This window comes from Drosophila takahashii, chromosome X (genome assembly GCF_030179915.1).
Source record: "Drosophila takahashii strain IR98-3 E-12201 chromosome X, DtakHiC1v2, whole genome shotgun sequence".
Taxonomy (NCBI): Eukaryota; Metazoa; Arthropoda; class Insecta; order Diptera; family Drosophilidae; genus Drosophila; species Drosophila takahashii.
Genome location: NC_091683.1, coordinates 16,670,438 through 16,683,287, shown reverse-complemented (window position 1 = coordinate 16,683,287; position 12,850 = coordinate 16,670,438). Strand labels below are relative to the sequence as shown.

General features: G+C 35.3%; 1 protein-coding gene and 1 long non-coding RNA gene across 12 annotated transcripts in view; one reads left to right on the top strand and one right to left on the bottom strand.

Moving 5' to 3' along the window:
• rg (A kinase anchor protein rugose) overlaps positions 1-12,850 on the bottom strand; it is a 187,893-nt gene that overhangs the window by 161,450 nt on the left and 13,593 nt on the right. The gene's annotated exons all lie outside the window — the stretch shown is intronic.
• LOC138913841 (uncharacterized) lies at positions 3,380-4,736 on the top strand. Its single transcript, XR_011419705.1, has 3 exons — positions 3,380-3,865; positions 3,957-4,043; positions 4,407-4,736. It is a non-coding gene; the product is annotated as an uncharacterized lncRNA (long non-coding RNA).

Genomic DNA, 12,850 nt, shown 5'->3' with positions numbered 1-12,850 from the left:
CTTTAGATTAAATGGGGTTATTTTAGAATGCGGAAATAAAATATAAAAATGGTTGATTACAAATGAAGAAAATCTTATAATTTATAATAAATTTTCAAGTTTTTATGAATGTAACCAAAAAGATATCGTGTTTCCAAAAGTGAAACCATAAACTATTACTATTTTTTTAAATATTCCTAACCACAAAAGTAGATTTAATGATCCATTTTCCAGTTTTTATAATTATAGTCAAAAAGGTATCACGTTGCTGAAACTCAAATCATAAACTAAAATGTTGCATTATTACAGCCAACAAAAAGTATTCTTCTACACAAGTTGCGTTCAGTATGAATGAAATATTTTTCCCTTATTTTTAATTGCAGAAAAGTTTCATTTTTGTGACATTGTGAGACTCAAATTTAATCTCATATGCGATCTAAAATCCTAAAATGAATCATAAAATTTCCTTCATAAAGAAGCGACATTTTCTGGTTTATTTAAGGTTTGAATGTGCCTCACAGCTATTTCCATTTAAATTTTATTTGGTTTGCTTTGGGTTTGCACTGCATTTCATGCAGATGCCAAAGCATTTTCAGAGCATACTTATGCGGGCAGCGGGCAGCCGTCCAACTAAGCCAAAGAGCTCTCCATCTCCGGGGTTCTCTCTCCATTTTTCACTGGTCTTTCTCCAAATTTCGCTCGCTTTTTTTCGTTTTCTCTTTTTTTGCAATCTTTTTTTTTGCCTTTATTTTTCGGCTGCATTGCAACAAATATTTTGGCAGAAATGTGGCAAAAATGTTAGCGAAATGCGTTCCAACTTGGAGGCCCCCTACTTTTCGAAGCTGCTCCTCGAACCCCACGAACACCAATATCTCCTCCCCCATTTGCTCCTTTTATTCCTTCATTTTTAGTGCCCAGCAATGACATCTTACTTGGCAAGTCGGGGCCATGGAACCCCCAAAAAATATTCCCAACGACAAGTCATGGTGGCAACGCAGCACTGAGAAAAAATGCTATAAAATAATAGTTATAAAAAAAGTGTGAGTTAAAGAACTTATTTTTTTTAATAATTTAAAACCTTTTTTAAAGGTAGCTGAACATGAAGAATACAAATAATATTTTAAGGATATAAATAAAGTTTTTTAATACTTTTTTATTTTGTAAAAAAAATATATTATATATAATATGTAATCCTTTCATATTATCCCTACATTTTTTTATACCCTTGCAGAGGGTATTATGATTTCAGTCAGAAGTTTGCAACGCAGTGAAGGAGACGTTTCCGACCCCATAAAGTATATATATTCTTGATCAGCATCACAAGACGAGTCGATCTAGCCATGTCCGTCTGTCCGTCTGTCCGTCTGTCCGTCTGTCCGTCTGTCCGTCTGTCCGTCCGTCTGTCCGTCTGTCCGTCTGTCCGTCTGTCTGTTTCTACGCAAACTAGTCTCTCAGTTTTTGAGCTATCGGGACAAAAGTTTCGCAAAAGTCTTCTTTCTATTGCAGGTAGTATATATGTCGGAGCCGACCGGATCGGACAACTATATCTTATAGCCCCCATAGGAACAATCGGAAAAAAAAAACTTTAAAAAATTCTAGCTTCGGTGTTTTTTGAAATATTACCTTCTACTTTTGGGGATGTTATTTTTTAAATATTTCTGAATTTCGAATTAATTATTTAAAAAATCGGACTACTATATCATATAGCTGCCATAGGAACAATCGGAAAATTAATGGAAAAGTAATAGGAAATAAATTCAAGCTTCTTTGGTTTTTATTGTATTATCTTCTACTCTAGGATATGACTCTTTTTAAATATTTCCGAATTTCAATTTTAATTTAATCAAAATCGGACGACTATATCATATAGCTGCCATAGGAACGATCGGAAAATTAATGGAAAAGTAATAGGAAATAAATTCTAGCTTCTTTGGTTTTTATTTTATTATCTTCTACTCTAGGATATGACTCTTTTTAAATATTTCCGAATTTAAATTTTAATTTGATCAAAATCGGACGACTATATCATATAGCTGCCATAGGAACGATCGGAAAATTAATGAGAAATATTAGAAAATTGAACATTTTTGCGATTTGTTAATTAATAGGAATGATCTGCAAGGGTATATAAGCTTCGGCTGGCCGAAGCTAGCTTCCTTTCTTGTTTTCAGTATATTATCCCTCGTTTTTGCACTTCTCTTGCCGCAGAAAGTTCTGTCTATTTTCAACTTCCTTTTTTATTTCCGTAATCATTTATATGCAAATCGCTTGCCTGGCATCCTTACACTCGCCCGTACACACACACTTAAACTTGCCACGCCCACGTAACAGCCCAAAAAGGGGGCGAAATTCGGCCCACTTGACTTGTCTTGCCTTCGATTTGCCATCAAAAATATATCCTCGCTCAAGTTGTCTCCCCCCACTTCATTGTTTCGGGTTGTTTTCTTTATTTTTCCTCCTTTTTTTATACCTATATATAGATCTATTTTTTTCAGTATGTTACATTTTAAAAAAGGGAGCTAAGCTAAGGCAATCGTTGAGCTTTCCTTTCCGGCATTTCCTTCGCTTTTCCCCAATAATTTTGTTGCATATTCCAAGGCGTATGTGTGTGTGTGTGTGACAGAACTAACATTTTTTTTTCTTTTTCCCCTCTGTCATTTTCAAGTTTTCCTGGGGAAAATGGAGAAAGCAGCAGGAGGCAGCAGCTCATTAAAATTGCACAACACTTTGATTTGCATAAGCTGGATGGTGGAAAAAAAGACGGAGGAGCGGAAAAAGGGAAAGTTTTCCCAGCTCATCCAGTATTTCCCAACCCCCCAAAGCCCCGCAAAGTCATTATCATTTGCCTGCGATGTTGGCATTATGAGATTGAAATATCGCAGCCAACTCGTGTGACCCATTCAATGTCGCTTATCTGCTGCCAAAAAAAAGAAATAAAAATGGAAGTTGGAGAAAATTCAGGAAGCATGGAAAATTCTCATAGTGGGCGGAGAAAAGGGAGATTGAGTAAATTCAGAGCTGATTGCATCCACTGAGCTGTAATAGTATTGAAAATGGCTGGGATCTGAATACTTAACCAGATTTCCGGTGACACATTCATTTTCATTGCACTTTACAATTTTCCCAGGTCCCTTGGACTGCAAGGCAAATTTAAATTACATTTAAAATTAAGAACTATATAATTTATATTATAACTTAAAACTATAACGATACCAATCTTTTCGGTAAACAATTAAACACCATTTAAATTTTAAAAACATCATTTAAATATGTTAAGGTCCCAATAAACAACAGCACAAAATCTTGTATTGTTCCAAACGCAAGTAAACGAAAACAATGTGTATAAAAATGCATAAGCCCAAATAAACAGCAGAACGATATTCTAAATTTCCCTCGGATGTAATTTGGTGATGTTCTCGAATTTTTCCTGCCATTTCCGAATGTTTCCGCCTCGAGGAAAATACGCTTGACTCAGCATTCACACACACACATATCGCAATGAAAAGTATTTGTTTTTTTTCGCCTTACTTTGTAACTGGAAGCCAAGAGCGCCTAAAACATATTTGATAATTGAATTTGTAATACATTTTGCTGTGCTTTGAGGTCAACATGAATGGGGGGGATGGATGGTGCCTTTTGTGTTTTTCTTGGTTGTTAGGGATAATTTTCTCGCAGAGAGGAAAATCATACACACACATACACACTCAAAACATAAAAACGGGGAAAAACAGGGGGAAGTAAAGTGACGCATTGAATTAGCTTTCATTGTATTTTATTTGACAACAGAAAATAACGTTAAATAAATACGGACATTGTTTTTCTGCTTGCTTACATGACTTGTGGGCAGTGCGAAAGAGATAGACTCAGAGACAGAGACAAAGACAGAGTGAGATGAAAAATGTCACACAAATTTCATTTGATTTATTTGCCAGTTTTCTTTTCAATCCACACACACTCACACACACTTTATACCCCAGCTTTCTTGCCATTCCATTTGACAATTTTCTGAAAATCAAATAAAATTCGCAATCCCAACCAACTTACAGTGCGTATCGCAACTATAAGTAAGTGTCACGTTATATATTTATTTCGTTAATAAATTTCATCATATATCTTTAAAATAGCTCCCTATTTTGGCTACCATAAATTTTCAGTACCCTATCGATCTGGAATCAATTGAATTTTAAACGAGAGAGAACGGCCATTTCATCTTTTGATCATAACTTTTTAATTGATTGTCCGATTTTAAAATTTTCGTCTACATTTCGATAGGTATTAATAGTCTACGAGTAATTTAAATTATATCTCGTTTCATAACTAAATATTTAGAATTCTTATTCTTACGTACTTTCTCTCTTTTCTTCATCCTGTGCCCCTAATAAGATTTCAATATGGTATCGCTTTAATTGTTATATCTTTCTTTACAGCTTTCATTCTCCGCTCTGCTGTTTGGCCATCCCGACATCTTTATCTTTGGCTATATCCCTGGTGGCTAAGCTCATTATAATTAACCAATCAATGCGAGAAGAGGCGACACAACAACGGAAATGCCGAGACAAAGTCAAAGTCCCCGTCCCCGGGAGATCTTTCCACCCGAGAATCTCCTATCTCCTCCATTCAATCCCCAGCGCTTTTTTTTCTGTGTGTGTGAAAAAGTTACTTGGGCAACGCTGATTTATTTACTGAAAACAAAAGAAAAACCAAACAACAAAAGAAAAAGATGTGGCGGCCGAGTAATAATAATGCGTAATAATGAAGAGGGAGGGCAGGGGCGGGGAGGGAAAACGAAAAGCGAAAAAAATGAAAGGAGGAAACGACAGATTCCCGGAGGGACAAAAGGCAAAACGGAAGTGACCGGCAAGAGGAAGAGTCGCCGTCGAGTGAAGGCAAAACTTCTCAGGTAATTATGGTCTAAAAGCGCAATATTCTTTTCTTGGATTTTTCCTGCAGGCAAAAAAGCAAAGGCAGACGAGCCTTACACACACATAATTTAGTACATATATATATATTTGAGTACTTTCACCGTTTGTTTATTGACACACGCACAAGTTGGCCGCAGTTTCTACTTAATGTAATTAGAGTAAATTGCTTTTTAAGTGCGCCAAAGCAGAAAAAGCAGAAAAAGCAAGGAACAAAGCACATATAGAGCAAATAAACAAGCGCCCACAAAGTTGAGCAGCGAAACGAAAAAGATATGGATGAGGATGAAAGATGGAGTAATGGTCTCGGTCCCTCATCCTTGGGCAAAAAGTTAGCCCCCTTTTACGGCTAAACTTGCATTGTGGGTTAAAGTTCAGTCACAGATTTGTCATTTTCCATCCATTATGAATACGAGAGCTTTTGTATGAAAAGCACATCCATAAAAATCATACGAGCACCAAAAACGATATATTGCGGGACTTATTGAAGACATAAATTTAACTAAAATGCCGTGTGAATAGGTGACATCTAAGTTTATACCCATTAAGAATTTTAAAAGATTTGAAAAAAAGCCTTGCTGATTTTTTAGAAACAAATTTCAAAATCGTACAATTCATTAAAAACTTATTAGTAAAAATGTAACAGCCGCTAGATGGCGCCAGTAGATTTGACGACTGCAGATCTCCATCTCCCTCGCACTCCCTTTAGCTGAGTAGCAAGTAGTACGTTCTCTCCTGTTTTAAGTTTAAATTTAAAATTGAAGCACATTCCCAAAATTACTTATAAAGGTGTCTAAAAGTATGCAGCACTATATTTTGAATCCAAAAGTACAGCTTTTTTAGACAGCTTTATAATTTCAACTTGCGAATAAGTAAATGAAATCCACTTTGTTTCTTGATGCCCCCTGAAACAATACGATTAAATTCTCTTAATAAGCTTGCCATGGCCCATTTCCTTAGCCCAAATCGTTGACCTCCGATCTCTGCAAAGCCGTACACAGTCCACAGGACCTGGTAATTCATCAATTAGATCAATTATCAGGCCGGGAACAATACAAACAGCAGTAACAACAACACCTCCAGAAGTTACGGCATGGAACCACCGCCCCCAAAACGAGGGCGTGTCGAACATGATTACCAGAGCAGCAACTACTTAGGCACATAATTGGCAAACTCTAGACAACAACGAGTACGGCAAACAGGCAACAATGGCCAACACATGCACCACTTAAAACTATGTTCGAAGGGACGAAGGATAAAAGGGGGCAAAGAGCTGCACAAACTATGCAACAATTTCGCTCAAAGTTTGCAACAGTTAGCGGACATCTTCAACAGACTTTGGCAGGTAATTAATAATTAATAGAAAAACGATTGCCTAAATAACGAGCAAAGTAGGCAATAACAAACAAAACTTTTGCACAGAGCAAGTTTACAAAAAGGAACCTGAAGGACTTCATTTAAACTGCAAGTAACAATATTAATTACTATCATCATCATTTCGATCATATTATAAGTGGTTTTAGAACAATAAATATTAAAAATGAAAAATTAGAATAAGTTAGGTTTTTTAAAAATCACTTTTTAATCTTAAAAAATGAATCTAAAAGTATGCAATGAATAAAGAATAGTCGTCTTTCTAATTAAATTCATATCACTTTTGGTCTAAATTTATAATGTTGCATACGTTTATACGTTTTGACATTTAAAAGTGATTTTGATTTTGGATTATTTTCTTTTTATACATTTTTGTTGAAGTAACCTGGAAAAGGTTCCATTTTGTAGCACAATTTGGCAAAAAGTGTTTTAAAAAATGTTAAATCTTTTCATATAAAATAAATAGCGCTGGCATATAATTAAATAAAGCAACATAAAAAACTCTCGCTTTTGCCATTTTAAGCTTAAATACTTTTCCTTCAGTGCTTAATTAAGAACTTTTACTTTATTTTTGATGCATAATAATTTTTTTGCGTCCGCATATTAACAAGGGTATTAAATACTTCAACTCCAGAGGAACACTACTTTTTCCACACATACTCTGTTTTTTCTTCTTTTTTTTCTATTTCTTAAACCCCATTGCCGACGAACAGCTGCTGTTGCTGTCAGTTCAACACGTCCCACCGCTTTCACATTTTCACACCATCCCCTGCTGGCTGCTTAACTCCATCCCCCCTTTAACACTACCCCATTTTGGCAGTCGACGCTCATGTAATTTGTTTTAGTTCTGTGTCCAACTCGAAAGTTTGTAATTAACATTGTTGGCGGGCGGAGAAAAGCGCGCACTGCTGATGATGATGATGGTGAACTTTTAGCGAAACAAATATTTTCGTTGCAACTTTTAAGCAGCAGTCACACTTACGCACGAAAGCTGGCCAAAATAATTTAATACAATTAATAATAATTAAATTACCAACGCGATGGGACTTTAATGCTCAGCTATTTTTATGCGGCAACAGCTATTTGAAACGATGAAAACCATTAAAATGCAACACTTTTTACACGTGCCAACAGCTGGGTAAATATAAAAAAAAAATAAAAAATGAACACATACATTCATTCATATGTGTGTGTATAAAAAACAAGGGGGAGTGGCTAACCATTAGAGTAAAAACCACAACAATGGACAGGCGTTAAGGCAACTAACTGGGTACACGGGACAAAGGATCTGATCCAGGCGTAAATAAGTTGGCCAGAATGGGTTAACTATGGCACGCCCACCCTGGTAAATAGTTTCCAAACGGGCGATGGCAACTAAAATGCAGCTAGCCAAGCAATTAAGTGCGAATTTCTGCGATGAAAGGGCGTTAAAAGGTTCTTCCTTCAGATAATCACTAGAAATGGTTTGCAGAAGAAAAAAATAATTTCACACTGTGTTTTGCCAAGTTATTTAATCGAGTCTGTGGTTAGATCTTAAACAGTTCATACTGATTAGGAAATGAGTAATTAAGCTACAAGAAAAGTCCTGCCTTAAATGTATGGTTATACTCAAAAAGAAAAAATACATAGTTTAACTCGTAAAACTCGTTTTATACTAAATATCATAAAGTTTATATTATCTTTACATTTTATACAAAAATTAAAACACTTCGGAAAGTATGATTTTTTTTAATACTCATCTTATTTTTGAGAATCTATAGTTTCGAATCTATGTACAATAGTTTAGTTTCTATGATAATTTTTTTTTTGGTGTAATAAGCTGACATGAAAAGATATGTAAAGGTGTCAAAAAGTATGCAACAATATATTTTGAGTTAGGAAATCCGCTTGGGTTTTCTGTTGCATAGTATTAGACACCTTTTTAAGTGATTTTGAATAATTGTTTTTATTTAAGCGCATGCCTTTTAGTATAGTTATTCATATCGCCTCACGCACTCATCGCTATCCGCTATTGAAATTGGTTATTTATTTTTCCATTCCTTTCTGTTGGTCGACCGGCGCAACCATTTGCAACCACAAAACATGGCGACAATGTTGGGTCAACGGAAAGGAGCAGCCCCGCGAGGCGAAAGCTGATGGACAAATGGTCAAAGGGACAGACGGTGGGTTGGTAGGACTGCAGGATGGTTGGATGGTTGGATGGCTGGATGGCTGGATGTTCAAATGGCAGGATGGTCGGACATGGCCAACAAACAATGAACCTGGCAGCACACCTTTCCTTTGTCCATGTCGCTGGCTGCTCCTGAATTTTGCTCCTGCTCCTGCTGCTCCTACTCCAACTGCTGCCCATCCGATGTTGCTGTTGTGTTCTGACAAACGGATGTGCACATGCAGCGGATATATTGATTGTCAAGGAATGTACATAAAGCCGAGTATGACAGCTAGCTTTTAACCACATGCACAGAAAATAAAAAGAATATAGTCTTTAAATTTATCTTTTCATTTGCGAAATTATTTCAAAACCGATGGGGGAAGATTTAATATAATTTTCAGAATAGAATAGTGTAAATAGAAAATATTAAATAATAAACCACGAAAAGTATATACAAAAATATATATAAATAAATATATATATATACTCTATAAGGTCGGAAACCTCTTCTTCAATAAATTTTTGTTTTTTAATTTTTAAAACGTGATCATTTTAAATTTTTAATCACCATTTTCTAGCATTTTTTTACTGTGTGCTTGCAATTTGACCACCGGAGCACGGACACACGGTGGGTTGCCATAGAACGACTTTCTGTCGGGTGTATTTTGATATTATTAGAACGCACAGGGAGCTCAAACTAGGTTGACTTCAACTGTGACACTGCAGGGAAGCTGGGAAAGTCAGTTGGCAAATATTTGCGGGGCTATCTAGCCATTGGAAGCTTGATTAAGATATGCCAAACCAGGTAGAAAAAATGTGCAAATAAGAAATTTGATATTTTGTGTGCAATGCATTGATTCGATATTATTATAATTTAATTAACTTTAGATAATATTTTGGTAATATTAGAATCAATATTTGTATAATTTATAAAATGGTTAACTTTTTCCTACAGCCAAAAACCCTTTAAGCTTTATTAATTTAGTTTCAATAGTTCCTTTCTGGACAAATTGCGATTGTTCAGCATATTTCTGCCGTCCTCCTCTTGGGATGCCCCCCATTTATCTATCGTAATCTCCGAAATAAGCTCGGGATCCAGTGAATTAATTTATATACTTTTGCGCCATACGGAGCGCACTCACATTTGATTTCGTTCGCCAGCAAATTAGTTATGTTTTTGCGCCACCAAAATCCCTTTTGGGGATCCCTTGCCCTATCCCTAGTCCCGGGACAATCCTTTCTATGGGCTATAATAAAATTTACAATGTTATCCCAAAAGTGTTGTCGAGTTTTTGTCATTTCATTTTCAGTTCGGTTTTCGTCCCCTATAATATGTATATATTTCGTTTTCGTTTTTTTTTGTTGTTTTGTGTCCAGCTGGCAGCCCACAACTATGTGGGCGGACAATGTCCTTGCGGCATGTCCTGACTACCAGTGAAAATAAAAAAAAAGGAAATGGGTAAAGGAGCCGAGGATACAAGGACGCGGATGGCGGTCCCCTTGCTTGTCATAATTCGCATATTAATGTTGTTCATTAAAGTTATATAAATTATGAATCACATTACACGACCATATGAGGCTAAGTCCTTTCAAAAAGGGAGCAAAAGGGCAAAGGATGTTCAATTTTCAAGGGAATTTCTTGATAACTCGTATCGAACATGTTAAACGCAAAAATATATAATTTTGCTAACTTTCCTTTCCTTTTATAAAATTTAATTTTTTTTATTATTTTTTAAAATTTTATAACATTTGAATTTTTATTTACGAAATATTTGCACCGAACATTTCTGTTGCTCTCCTGCAATAAAGTTCCCAGCGGATTTTAATATTCGCCTTTGAGGTTTCCTTGTTAATTTTACCAAACGTTTTGATGCACATTTTTTAGCCATTAATAATAGTCACTTGCTTTTAATCCTTTTTTCACACTTTATTTTGACATGGAATTTTCATTTCATTAAATTTACTTTTGCCACAGTATTTTCCAACTGTTGCAGCGCAAACCCATTTTTTTTCTGCTCCCCTGTGCAAACATATTGATTGGCCTCCAACCGCTTTTTCACCCACAAATCAAAAAAAAATAAAATAAAATAAAAAAGAACAGGGGACGGCAGAAAATGTTAACGTTTTCCTCTGCCACTTTTCTTTTGAAGGAGCGGTGAAGATGTGAAATATATGTCATTCATTTATGCATGCAACATTCTGCACTTGAAGGAGGAAAAAGTAGGAAGTGCCGAGGAAAATCAGAGTGAGGCGATGGAAGAAGAGACCCTCACCCCACTGATTTGATGATTGATTCGATTTGCCTCGCTGCTGAGAGATGGCAACAAAATGAAAATGTCCGCAGTGCAGTGAAAAAGGAAAAATGGTGAAAAAAAGACGATAAATAAAAAGCAAGATATGGAGAAATATGAGGAACATTCAAATAAAAATGTATAAAAACCAACAAAAATAGGAAAAAAAAATTTAAAGTTAATAATACATATAAAAATGTATGAAAAAATCGAAATAAGGTAAAAATATTTTAAAATTACCAATATATAAATGTAGGGGAGTGTAGGGTAATTTGACGAGTAGGGTAATGTGACGAACTCGTCGAATCTCATATATGACGTCACGACAAAAATTCCAAATAAATGTAGTCGTCTCCCCTTATCGTGTCGACAATGTATTTACAGTAATATTAATAAGAAGTCCCGTAATTTGTTCGTGAGGTAATTTTCGCTAAAAATGTGGTGCGCAAACTAGCAAACCCATTCAATTAACTTGTGTTTCAGCAGTGCCAGAGCAAAGATGAGTGGAAAATAAAATCAGGCAAATATATGCACGTATACATGAGATCTTTATCAACAGTTTTTTGTACCTCGCGTTTTTTTCTTTTGCGCCGTTTGAGAGTGACACCGTTTTTGCTCCAAGTCTATTTTGTAGGGTATCGTGACGAACTTTTTGTAGGGTATTGTGACGAACTATTTTTATTCAAGAATTTTAACTGTTATCGTTGATTATTTGTAAAAAAAATATAATAATAACAGATAACATTTACTGCTGCAGTTTTATTGTTGTTTTTAATAGTGACGTCAGTTTAAAATAATTTAAAAAAAAATTTGCACTTTGACCTTTTTTTTTTTGTAAGTTTGGGTATTATCTTATTACTTATTTATTTTCCGTATCGAAAATAACCTTTCCGTAAATAATATATAAAAAAATGTATTTTTTTGTTTGTAAAAAGTATGGTTTACACCAAACGCTGTGGGATTTGGCTATGTTGAAATTTCAAATCCAAATATTCTTAGAAATATGCTCAGTAAATGTAAGCAACTTTCTGCTTTTACACTTTTAAAAAATATTGATTTTTGGAGAAGTTACATTAAAGAACAAATCGTTCGTCACATTACCCTACAACTTTTGAAAGTGCAAAAAAAATAGGGTTCACGCCAAACGCTGTTTGAATTAGCTGCATTGGAATTTCCAATTTCGAATTTTACAGGGATATGCTCAGTAGATGTAAGCAACTTTCTGCATTTACACTTTTGAAAAATATTGATTTTTACAAAAGTTACATTCAAAAAACGAATCGTTCGCCACCTTACCCTACACTCCCCTATAAAAATATGAAAATAAAAAATTATACATATACCTCTGGTATATAGAAAGTTCAAGGAAACCTATTCTTCTTTATATTTATATTTATAAAAAAATATCTAAAAAAGCTGGGGAGAGGTCATAAAAGGCTTATAAATATTGTATTTTTTCTTTTCTGTTTTTTTCGAGTTGTCGGCTCGTGTCATCATTAAATCCTGACAACGCAATTCTGGCTAAACGCAAATGGCCAAAATCCGCCGAGTCACGGCTCCCCTGTGGGTTCCAACCCCTCACCCTCCGATTTTTCCAGCCATCCACTACGGAAAACCTCCTGCACCACTTTTCCCCAAAAGCTTCCCGCTAAAGGAAAAGAGAGAATCTGTTCAACTCAATTGGCAAGATTTTCGCTTTTATTTGCACTCAACCGCTGGCTCGGTTCGCATTTATGTTTGCATTTTATTTGAAAAGCCATCAAGAGACGGCCAAGAGAAAAGAAAATCGCCATTAGACGCAGGACCTCCTGCGTTATATATATATCTGTATACATATATATTTATATGTGTATATAAATGTCCTTGGACCGTTCTGCAGTGCAGTCATCGAAACGTATTACACAATCAATTAAGTGCCGCAGGATCTCCATTTCCCCCGGCCAATTGACATCTAATGTGTGATATTTAAACTTGAAACAAAGTTGGGCAATTATTTACTTAAATTTTCCTTTCCAGAGGAAAGCAAACACAAGGCTTTAATTAGTTGAGAATTTTGTTCAGCAAAACTTTCATTGTCAGCCCTAACATTAAATAAATTGAATAAATTGCAAGTGAATGAACAACTTGCACAACAT